We start from the raw sequence: 12,731 nt of genomic DNA, 5'->3' as shown, positions 1-12,731 counted from the left end.
TAGCTTTCCTATTTCTTAATCTTGGAATATAAGTGTAAAAGAGGCCAGGCACAATGGCTCATGCCTGTAATGCCAGCACTTTGGGAGGCCAAGGCAGGTGGATCACTTAAAGTCAGGAGTTCCAGACCAGCCTGGGCAATATGGTGAAACCCCATCCCTACTAAAAATAAAAAAATTTGCCACACATGCTGGTGTGCACCTGTAGTCTCAGCTACCCAGCATGCTGAGGCATGAGAATCACTTGAACCTAGGAGGTGGAGGTTGCAGTGAGCTGAGATCATGTCACTGCACTCTGGCCTGGATGACAGAGTGAGACTCTGTCTCAAAAAAAAAAAAAAGTAACAACAACAACAACAAAACCAAAACCAATCACATTTTAAAAATAAATGTAAGAGAATAAAAGGAAAATGTTTAACTTGGAGCCCACATCCGTAACCTTACTGACTGATACTGACATACAAAGACATTATAGATTATGGTCAGATAAAAAATGTCTACATACATATAAAAGCTAGCATCACGGTCAAATCACATCATAATCAGCATATATACACATCCATAATTTCTCCAGTAAAATAAAATTGTAAAAATCAGTGCAACATTCCCAAATGGTAAATTTGTTTCTGATGGGATATAATTCTGAAACTGCTGTCCATGTGTACTGGGGCTGAACAAAGAAGTAAAAGGATGTTAGATAGTGGGAACAAGGTTTCTCACTTTTGAAGATACTATAGATAAGCAAGAAAGGCAGGCATTATAAAAATGAATGCTGTGGTACTGAATTAAAGTCAGAGATGTCAATATAAGTTCCTGGTTATGATAGATGAAGAAATACAGAATCAGTTGTAGATATGTCTATATACAAAAGTCGGTGTGCATACATGTATTATCTAGCTCTGTTTGCCAAGAAGGACTAGAGGTTATGACACCCCAGTAGCAATGAACACACCTAGTGCCCAGATTTTGGTTTCTATATAGGATTCTCCAATAAAAAGCACAAGAGCTCCTTGGATAAATGGCTGGTTCTACGGCTAGGACATGGAAAATACAAGATGAATCTGGAACATCCTATAGTACCAGAAAGAAAGTGGTCAAAGAACAAAAGGATAAGGGCATGTCATAGGGATATAAAAACCAACCAGAAAGAACTCCCACTGGCCAAAGCTGGAACAATTTGAGCAACATAATAAATAACATAGTTTTAAGTCACAATCCAAAGTATAAAATAAACATACATGAATCCTGGCTGGGTGCGGTGGCTCATGCCTATAATCCCAGCACTGTGGGAGGCCAAGGTGGGTGGATCGCCAGGTCAGGAGATCGAGACCATCCTGGCTAACACGGTGAAACCCCATCTCTACTAAATATACAAAAAATTAGCCGGGCGTGGTGGCGGGCGCCTGTAGTCCCAGCTACTTGGGAGGCTGAGGCAGGAGAATGGCAGGAACCCCAGGAGGCAGAGCTTGCAGTGCGCAGAGGTCACGCCACTGCACTCCAGCCTGGGCGACAGAGCGAGACTCCATTCCAAAAAAAAAAGATACATGTGTTATACACATAAGTGGGAGAGAAGAGACAAACTTCCTCACAGAGAAATTCCAAACAATATATGTAGATACTCCCTGTTTCCAAGAGGTAGAGCTTAATTCCATACATCTCATACATCTCCCATTCCCTCCTTGAGAGTGGGCTAGCCTTACAATTTGCTTCCAAAAAATTTAATAGGGAAAAGGAAAAACAGTAACTCTACAATAGAAAAACCCGGCAAACATACTACTTAACCAAGCCATTAAGGTTAGCATCACCAATGATATTAGATGAATATCAAGTATCCTTGATAGGGTATTTTACCTCTGTGGTATTCTTCCTGAAACCCATAACATCAGTCTAATCATGAGGAAAACATCAGACAAGCTCAGATTACATGTCATTCGACAGGATACTTGCCAGTTTAAGACAGTCAAGGGTCATGAAAAACACTGAAAGACTGAGAAACTGTCACAGACTAGAGGAGATGGGGACACATGACAACTAAGTGTAATATGGTAGCCTAGATTGGATTCTGGAATAGAAAGAGGTCATTAGTGAAAAAATTGGTGAAATCCAAATAAAGTCTGGAGTTTAATTAATAGTAATATACCAATGTCGATGTCTTTAACAAGTGTACTATGATAATATAAGGTGATAATAATAGGAAAAACTGGGTATATAAGAATGTATTTGCAACTTCTCTGCAAACCTAATGATTACAAAATATAAAGTCCACTAAAAAAATTGGTACAGTATTAGAAAATCATATTTCAGAAATTAACAGGTAAAACTGCAATAGAGGGCAGGCATGGTGGCTCACACCTGTAGTTCCAGGACTTTGGGAGGTTGAGGTGGGTGGATCATCTGAGGTCAGGAGTTCGAGACCAGTATGGCCAACATGGTGAAACCCTGTCTCTACTAAAAATACAAAAATTAGCCAGGCGTGGTGGCACACACCTGTAATCCCAGCTACTGGGGAGGCTGAGGCAGGAGAATCGCATGAACCTGGGAGGGGGAGGTTGCAGTGAACCGAGATCATGCCACTGTACTCCAGCCTGAAACACAGAGAGAGACTTCATCTCAAACATAAACAAAACCAAAAACTGCAAAAGAGATGAAGACCACTCTCTATGGAGAGAACTGACTAGCAAAAGAGTGCTTTGATATCTAGCAAGGGGCAGAACAAGGTTGTAGTAGGGCAAAAACAGGGAACCATCAAGCGCCCAAGTCCTTCAGAAGCCTCAAAAACACTGTTTTATCAGCTGAAGACAGAAGCCAGTCCTATCTGCAGGGAAACGCTCCCTTTCCCAGTAAAACATTACAGGTCAGTTAACAGTCTTCAAACTAGGGTTACATCAATGACCGTACAACTGAACCACCATCATCTTGATGTGGATGTTGGGCTGAGGCTGCTTGACTAATCCCAGAGCCGGCTTCTGACCAGCAGTTGTAAAGAGAAACCACTTAAACCAAACAATACACTGCTTCATCAACAGACCTCCACTTAGTTCTGGGCTTCCCAAGGGGAAAGGTCAGGGGACTTGGGAAAGCACCACTTTCAAAAATCTAATGCACATGGACACCTCCCAGTAGTTAAAGGTATAGCTAAGACTAAACTCCTGGACGCTTCTGATCTTTAAAGCAACCACCACTCCTTGTGCCTGGGAGTTGTGAGACATGAATGCCCTGGTGTCAGAAGGCAAAGCCTGGTGAAGGTCAACATGAAGATTACGGTGGAGGCCACTTCCAGATTTGGAGGTTGTGGGTTCAAATCCTTTAGGAAGATCAACCGATCTTCAAAGCAGAACAGGAACCTCACATTTTCCCTGAGGATTAAGAAACAAAAGGGGTCTGGCTACCCCTGAGCTATAAGCTGCAGGCCCATATTTCATCTCTATAGAAAAGCTGGCTATGTACTGTCCAGCTTCAGTGAGAAAGGCTTGAAAGTGGACTGAAACATGTCCCAACAGTAGGCAGTGCAAAAGTCAGTATTATGCTCTTTTCAGGCTTGAACCATGGAGGGTGTCAAAGAGAAGAAGGTTCCTGCTGTGCCAGAAACCCTTAAGAAAAAGCGAAGGAATTTTGCAGAGCTGAAGATCAATTGCTTGAGAAAGAAGTTTGCCCAAAAGATGCTTTGAAAGGCAAGGAGGAAGCTTATCTATGAAAAACCAAAGCACTATCACAAGAAATACAGGCAGATGCACAGAACTGAAATTCAAATGGTGAGGATGGCAAGAAAAGCTAGCAACTTCTATGTATCTGCAGAACCCAAATTGGTGTTTATCATCAGGATCAGAGGTATCAATGGTGTGAACCCAAAGGTCTGAAACGTGTTGCAGCCTCTGCCTTCATCAAATCTTTAATGGAACCTTTGTGAAGTTCAACAGGCTTCAATTAACATGCTGAGGATTGCAGAACCATATACTGCATAGGAGTACCCAAATCTGAAGTCAGTAAATGAACTAACCTACAAGCATGATTATGGCAAAATCAATAAGAAGTGAATTGCTCTGACAGACAACACCTTGATTGCTGGACCTCTTGGTAAATATGGCAACACCTGCATGGAGGACTTGATCATGAGATTTATACTGTTGGAAAATGCTTCAAAGAAGCAAATAACTTCCTGTGGCCCTTCAAATTATCTTCTGCATGAAGTGGAATGAAGAAAAAACTACCCATTTTGTAGAAGGTGGAGATAGTGGAAACAGGGTAGACCGGATCAACAGGCTTATTAGAAGAATGAACTAAGGCGTCTACCATGATTATTTTTCTAATAAACAGTACATGCTCTCAAATTGGAAAAAAAAAAGTATCATTAGCAGGTCTTGACATCTTTCTGTGTGTCTCTTAGAACTGCTAAGGTAGCAGTGTGTGCATACCATTGTGAAAAGAAGGAACTTCCAGTTGTCCCGGTGCTGATCTCTAGTCTCAACTTCTAGTCTGCACTGCCACATAACTTACTCAGCACATTAGCCACGCTCCCCGACACATGTGTGGGCACTCAGATTCTTTCACCACATCTATCAACATGCCACCTACACCTCAGCACCTAAAGGGGAAAAGGGTAGAGACAGGCTCCAGTTCATCACCTTCTCAGTGACTTCTGATTTCTGAGGCTTAGACCCCACCAGCAGCAGAGTACTGCTGAAGGACAACCTCTGGAAACTTCGCATCCCTACCCATTCTCACTCTCTACCACCTCTTGCCTCAAATGTGCATTAGAAACTTGTTCCTTAGTATTTACTATTATACCCAGGAATTTCCTTTTAAAATGCAAATGCCCCTCAAAAAAACTATTTAAGCTACCTTAAATCTAATCATCAGAGCAACAAATCCGATCAACCAATGGGCACAAGTTCACACAGGAGAGAAAAGAAGCCTAAGAAAGGCACTGAAAGGAGAACTGAAGGGGAAACAACAAAGAAACTATCCCTATTTCACAATTTTTCCACATTATGCCCTATTTCAAAAATATGAGGTTTTCCTTTAAACACGGGGAGGGAAGTGTACAGCAATCATTTAATCACTTATTTATTTCCCTCAAATCTTAGGAAACAAGGATCCCTGCTTCCCAAATCCAAGAAATCAGTGCCATGGAATTAAGAGTAAAAACCTGGCTGGGGCTGAAAAATGAAAATCTGTTCAGAATGAAAAAGGAAAAAGCAACTCTCCCATAATTAGACTGGGAGGACAGACACAGATAAAGACAAGTACAAAGTTAAGAGGGAATATTATTTCTCCCAAGGTCATGCAGCAGCAGTAAAATGTCCTAATGACCCTCTCTTTGTGTGGCTACTGCCTTAGTAGCAATAATGCTTCCAGACCTGGTTTGCTACAGCCATCTACTACTGAGGATACCCAGTTGCTAAACTGCCCTTGCTTCATGTCAACACCTAAACCCTAATTATTCCTGTTTTACCTAATCCTGTCTCACAAACAGCAACCAATCCAGAACTGACCCTGTCCCACCAAGCATCCCTTAAAGCTTCCTCAGAATCCTTTAGCTAGAACCCAAGCCCTACAAAAGATGCTTCCCTCCTCCTTCCTGTTCTACGGCATTCCACAGTTCCTCCGAAGTGCCTTCACTCACATTTCAATAATCCGATTTTGTCAAGACTACAGGCTTGTTCCTGGTGATCTCTGAACCCAGATGCCTTCCTCTCCTCCTCCTCCTCCTCCTCCCAGCTCATAGATGCAGAGACCCCATCCCCCCTTTCCTCACAGTCTTCCCTTCTGCATGACTGCCCTCCCCTGAAATGGGCCCACCCAGCTCAGCCATCAGCTGATACCATAAGGAAGGAGAAGAAATGTATTCATTCAATAATAAGGGCATCAGAAAAGATAGAGAAGGAACGACCCTGACAATAAAGGAAAAACAGGAGTCTATGGTGTTCTAGAAGCCTAGTGACAAGTGTTTCAAGAGGACAGAGTCACCAGCTGGGCCCAGTGCTGCTAGTAAGTCAAGTCAGTAGATCACTAAGGACAAACGTTGGATGTAGCAACACAAAGGTCACTGGAGAGCTTGAAAAGAGCAGTCAGTTTCAGTGTAACGGGGATAGAGAGCTATCTCACAGAATTTGTGAGAGTAAGCGATCAGGAGGTGGAGACAATTATTACTGGTACATTTGCAAAAAAGTTTTGCTATGAGGGCAGAGAGATGAGGAAGAAGCTATTAGAGGAAAATTAAGAATACTGCATTATTCGTTGACAGCAAGAAATTTAAAACAACTCAAATGTCCATCAGTAGGTACACAGAATACAGACACAGAAGGACTTTCATTTCTTCTATATCACAGAAGAAATGAGGATTTCCATTAACTTTTTTTTGAGACAGAGAGTCTCACTGTGTCACTCAGGCTGGATGGAGCGCAGTGGCATAATCATGGCTCACTGCAGCCTTGACCTCCCAGGCTCAAGTGATCCTTCCACCTCAACCTCTTGAGTAGCTGGGACTACATATAGGCCACTTGCCACCCTGCCTAATTTTTTACTTTTTGTAGAAATGGGGTCTCCCTTTGTTGCCCAGGCTGGTCTTCAACTCCTGGGCTGAAGTGATTCTCCTGCCTCAGCATTACAAAGTGCTGGGAAGACAGGCATGAGTCACCACATCTGGCCTCTATTACTTTTTAAGAGTGCTCTCTAGGATATACATATTAAGTGAAAAAAAGTGGCCAGGCACAGTGGCTCATACCTGTAATACTTTGGGAGGCCGAGGTGGGTGGATCACCTGAGGTCAGGAGTTCAAGATCAGCTTGGCCAACACGGTAAAACCCCGTCTCTACTGAAAATACAAAAATTAGCCAAGCATGGTGGTGCGGGCCTGTAGTCCCAGCTACTTGGGAGGCTGAGGCAAGAGAATCGTTTGAACCTAGGAGGCAGAGGTTGCAGTGAGCCAAGATCGCACCACTGCACTCCAGCCTGGGTGACAAAGCAAGACTCTGTTTCAAAAAAAAAAAATTAAGATGAAGATCAATATCTGTAGTTATAAGTTTCTATTAGAAAAGGGGCAAATTTATATACATTTGATAGTGTTTGCTAAAAGAAAAAAACAATGAATAAAAATGAGTACCCTATAGCAGGAGGATGGGACTAGCTGAAGGGGGCAGGGATGGACATATATTATATCCATCTAAATGTATTATGTAAATAAGTTTTGACTTAGGAATCATAAAATGTTTCACATATTCAAAAAATAAAATTAGGTCAAGGTGGGACACTGTAAAAATGGAGATAAGTAAATTCCCTAAGATGGTGACTGGCACAAGGCAGGTGCTCAATAAGGAGCAAATTGTTAATGCGAAAGTACTTAGCACCATAAGTAGCATTAAAGAACTGTTTACTGTGTTGCCCTATTGGAAGTTAGAGTCACTGTTAAGGATACTGTCTGAGGATCAGGTGTGTCTAATTTAACCTGGAGAACTACAACAATGACAGTAAATTGAAGGCAGAAGAGACCTCCTTACTAAGATATGTTAACATTTAATATTGCTAATTTAAATATAAATTATTGTAGAGCACAGTGGTTCATGCCTGTTGTCTCCAGCCTCTTAGGAGGCTAAGGAGGAAGGATCACTTGAGCCCACAAGTATAGCAACACAGCTACACCCCGTCTCTATAAAAAAAATTTAAAAATTAGCTGGGCATCATGGCACATGCCTGTAGTCCCAACTACTCAGGAGGCTGAGGTGGGAGGACTGCCTGAGCCCGTAAGTTTGAGGCTGCAGTAAGCTATGATTGTGCCACCGCACTCCAGCCTGGATGACAAAGTGAGACCCTGTCTCAAATACAATAATACATTTTAAAATAAGGATAAATTATGTTGATAACATCTGCCTTTGATAAGACTGGACACTAACTTCTTAATGGACACCATCTTTGGTAGGGAAGACATACACAACAAAACAGTAACTGTTTTAAAATCCATAACACTACTTTACAGGAGTCTGCTCTGCAGACCAACCACCTCCATCAAGATCATGTGGTTTATGTGTTAAAAATACATATTCCTTAGCCACTATCTGCAATGAACTAAAACAAGTTTCATATATAGAATCTAAGAGTTTATAACGACACCTACAAAAAGGGGGAAATCAAATCAAACCTTTAATTCTTCTTCTTCATTAATTTCATTGAAAGCAACGAGAGCATCACGTTCTTACTCTAACAATTGAAAACTAAAGGTAAAGAATTAAGCATTTAACCAGTCTTTTTGGTAGAAATTAAATTTCAAGATAAGTCACTATTGATGAAGAAAAGGATTCCTCCACTTCAAAAGAATTCCAGCTAATAAAAGTAGAAGGAGGCTGGGCGCGGTGGCTCAAGCCTGTAATCCCAGCACTTTGGGAGGCCGAGACGGGCGGATCACGAGGTCAGGAGATCGAGACCATCCTGGCTAACACGGTGAAACCCCATCTCTACTAAAAATTAGACGGGTGTGGCGGCAAGCGCTTGTAGTCCCAGCTACTTGGGAGGCTGAGGCAGGAGAATGGCGTGAACCCGGGAGGCGGAGCTTGCAGCGAGCCGAGATCGCGCCACTGCACTCCAGCCTGGGTGACTGAGCGAGACTCCGTCTCAAAAAAAAAAAAGAAGTAAAAGGAATCACTACTTTGTAACTTCTAATGAAATGATTTAGGCAATCATCACAAATTGATAAAACCACTATGCAAAATATTCATTGATGGGTAAGACCTCTGCAATGGAGGGATCAGCCTGTTACCACCTGAATCCTTTAATCTTAGCATCACTAAGAGCTAAAAATTTTTGAATGGTCAAAATAATTTTGAAAAAGAAGACTAACTTATTCCTGATGTCAAAACTTATCACAAAGTGGCCCGGCACAGTGGATCATGCCTGTAATCCAGGCACTTCGGGAGGCCGAGGCAGGCAGATCACTTGAGGTCAGGAGTTTGAGACCAGCCTGGCTAAACATGGTGAAACCCCTGTCTCTACTAAAAATACAAAAAATTAGCCGGGCATTGTGGTGTATCCCTGTGGTCCCAGGTACTCAGGAGGCTGAGGCAGGAGAATCGCTTGAACCCAGGGGGGCAGAGGTTGCAGTGAGCCAAGATTGCGCCACTGCACTCCAGCCTGGCGACAGAGCAAGACTCCATCTCAAAAACAAACAAACTAGTGTGGTATTGGCAGAAAGACAGACATACAGACCAATGGAATAGAAGAAAGTGCCCAGAAACAAATCTTGTGTATATGGTCAAATAATTTCAACAAGGGTGCCAAAACAACTCAACGGTGAAAGGACAGTCTTTTCAAAAAACGATGCTGAGAAAACTGCATATCCACATGCAAAAGAATGAAGTTGGACCCTTACCTTACGCCATATACAAAAATTAACTCAAAATGGATCAAAGACCTAAACATATGAGCTAAAATTATAAAACTCCTAGAAAAGAGCATAGGGGAAAAGCTTCATCACATTGGATTTGGCAATGGTTTCTTGGATATGACACCAAAAGCTAATAAATTGGACATCAGAATCAAAAACTGCATCAAATGACACAATCAACAGAGTGAAAAGGCTACCCATGGAATGAGAGAAAATATGTACAGATCATATATGTCATAAGGGGTTAGTATCTCAAATATATAAAGAACTCCTACAACTCAACAACAGAAAACACAACCAGATTTCAAAATGGGCAAAGGACTTGCATACACATTTCTATAAAAATACAAATGGCCAATTAGCACTTAAAAAGATACTTAACATTACTAATCTCTGGGGAAATGCAAATCAAACCACAATGAGACACCACCTCACACCTATTATGATGGCTACTACTAAAAAAAAAAAAAATGCTTAGTTGCCCTTGGTGAAAGCTTTTGCTTCCTAGAGACATCAGAAAATGCCAAATGTTGGTGAGAAGGTGGAGAAATTAGAAACCTTGTGTGCTGTGGGGAATGTAGATGGTGCAGCTGCTATGGAAAACAATACGATTCCACAAAAAAATTGAACATAGAATTGACAAATGATCCAGCAACTCTACTTCTAGGTATATAACCTAACGATCTGAAAACTGAGTCTCAAAGAGATATTTGTACACCCATGTTCATTCACAGTAGCATTATTCACAGTAGCCAAAAGGTGGAAGTAACCCAAATGTCCAGTAAAAGATCAATGAACAGGCTGGGCGCGGTGGCTCAAGCCTGTAATCCCAGCACTTTGGGAGGCCGAGATGGGCAGATCACGAGGTCAGGAGATCAAGACCATCCTGGCTAACATGGTGAAACCCTGTCTCCACTAAAAAATACAAAAAGCTAGCTGGGCGAAATGGCAGGTGCCTGTAGTCCCAGCTACTCAGGAGACTGAGGCAGGAGAATGGCGTCAACCTGGAAGGCGGAGCTTGCAGTGAGCTGAGATCCGGCCACTGCACTCCAGTCTGGGTGACAGAGCAAGACTCCGTCTCAAAAAAAAAAAACAAAAAAAGATCAATGAACAAAATGTAGTATATACATACACTAAAATACTATTCAGCCTTTAAAAGGAAGGAAATTCTGATACATGCTATAATATGGATGAACCTTGATAATGTTAAGTGAAATAAACTAGTCCCAAATGGACAGATACTATATAATTCCACTTATGTGAGGTATGTAAGGTAGTCAAAATGAGAGGCAGTAGAATGGCGGTTTCCAATGGCTGGGGTGAAGGGAAATGGAGAATTATTAATGGGTACAGAGTTTCAGTTTTGCAGATGAAAGTAGTTCTAGAGGTGAATAGTGGTGATGCTTGTGAATATACTTATTGCCAGTGAACTGTACACTTAGAAATGGTTACAATAAATTGTACGTGTTATTTTACCACAATTAATCAAAACAAAAACAAAAACATCAGAGGCCTAGTGATTCTGTTATTTGTTGAAGGCCAATCAGTAATTTATTATGTGGCAGAATTAGAATTAGAAGTCAGATCTTCTTTACTCCTGGTCTAATGCTTACTGATGACACATTGCAACACTCCCACTCCACCCCTGGTCAGTTTTGAGAGTTCCACTAATCAGAAAATAATTAATACTCATGGAGAAAATACTTCCTGGCAGAAAAGATGGAAATATTATCCTAATAATTTAAACTTCTATAGCCTATGAAAAAAGCATAATTTGAGTGGGTAATAGCACTACCACAAAAAAACGTAATATAGCATGAGACTACACTTAAGAACTTTAATTACTAATTTAAATTTCAAAGTACAATTGTGTTTAAGGATATGCAGGAAATCAAAATGACAGCTACAGCACATTAAGAGGCAAATCTACACAGCTGGCATAAAATCATTTTGGCATTAATGTTGAGAAGCACTTAAATATAACATTGGATAAAAAGGCTTAACATTTAAATATTGTCCATTTTGTATGCAAATAGGAATACAAATGGCTGGTATTCTTACTGCTCCAACACTTCTTTTTGTTTTTGTTTTTGCTTTTTTGAGTGTCACTCTGTTGCCAAGGCTGGAGTGCAGTATCACGATCTCGGCTCACTGCAACCTCTGCCTCCTCGGTTCAAGCGATTCTCGTGCCTCAGCCTCCCAAGTAGCTGGGAGTACAGGTGTCCGTCACCACGCCCAGCTAATTTTTGTATTTTTGGTAGAGACGGGGTTTCACCATGTTGGTCAGGTTGGTCTTGAACTCCTGACCTCAAGTGATCAGCCCACCTTGGCCTCCCAAAGTGCTGGGATTACAGGTATGAGCCACCGTGCCCAGCCTCCTTCACCAGTTCTGATGAATTTACCAATCAGTATAATTGGGACATACTTGGTGCATCTTGATACCTGTGAGATTTTCATCAAAGGGTAAAATGTAGAATAAGATACTCAAGAAATACTTCCAAGTATTTATTAATTAAATGACCAGAAAGTCAAATTCTAGACTACCAACTAATTACCTAATTCACACTTTTTTTTTTGATGAAGTTTCACTCTTATTGCCCAGGCTAGAGAGCAATGGCATGATCTCAGCTCACGACAACCTCCACCTCCCAGATTCAAGCTATTCTCCTGCCTTAGCCTCCCAAGTAGCTGGGATTGCAGGCATGCGCCACCACACCTGGCTAATTTTGTATTTTTGTTTGTTTGTTTTTTTAGTAAAGATGGGATTTCACCATGTTTACCAGGCTGATCTCGAACTCCTGACCTCAGGTGATCCACCTGCCTGGGCCTCCCAAAGTGCTGGGATTACAGGTGTGAGCCACCATGCCCGGCCACCTAATTCAACTTAAAATTCCAACATTTAAAAACAACAACCACCCATTCCTCTGGTACATCTTCCAAGGTGAGGTTTAACTTCTACAGAGCTAATTTGTTAGTTTTGAACAACTAAAAACAAAGTAAGATATAAGCCTCATTGGTCTTTTAAAAGAAACTCAAACCCTATCTTGGATACAATTATGAACAAAAAGTATAAGACATCATTACTGATGGTAACTAGTTACTCTTAGTGAAAGCTTTTGCTTCCTAGAGATCTTAGATAATACATTGTGTTAACTCTGCTCTCTCTTCCCTCTCCTCCTGAAAGAGAATGGTCTTTGTTTCTGGCTTCAAGGAAACTGCTCCCCACCAATATCACAAACCTAGCTGGACCACTGCAAGAACCAGCAGAACAAATAAAATAGTAACCTCTCCCCCTCAACATTCTCTCCAAGGAGAACTACACTAGCTCTTTTTTTTTCTTTTTTTTTTTTTTTTGAGACGG

General features: G+C 41.4%; 1 protein-coding gene and 1 pseudogene across 3 annotated transcripts in view; one reads left to right on the top strand and one right to left on the bottom strand.

Moving 5' to 3' along the window:
- LOC105514202 (chromosome unknown open reading frame, human C6orf106) overlaps window positions 1-12,731 on the bottom strand; it is a 127,287-nt gene that overhangs the window by 26,748 nt on the left and 87,808 nt on the right. The window lies entirely within an intron of this gene.
- On the top strand, window positions 3,543-4,278 carry LOC105514201 (annotated as a pseudogene).

This window comes from Colobus angolensis, unplaced genomic scaffold, assembly GCF_000951035.1.
Source record: "Colobus angolensis palliatus isolate OR3802 unplaced genomic scaffold, Cang.pa_1.0 Scaffold24, whole genome shotgun sequence".
Lineage (NCBI taxonomy): Eukaryota > Metazoa > Chordata > Mammalia > Primates > Cercopithecidae > Colobus > Colobus angolensis.
The sequence above is the reverse complement of the archived record's forward strand: the minus strand, read 5'-3'. Positions and strand labels throughout refer to the sequence as shown.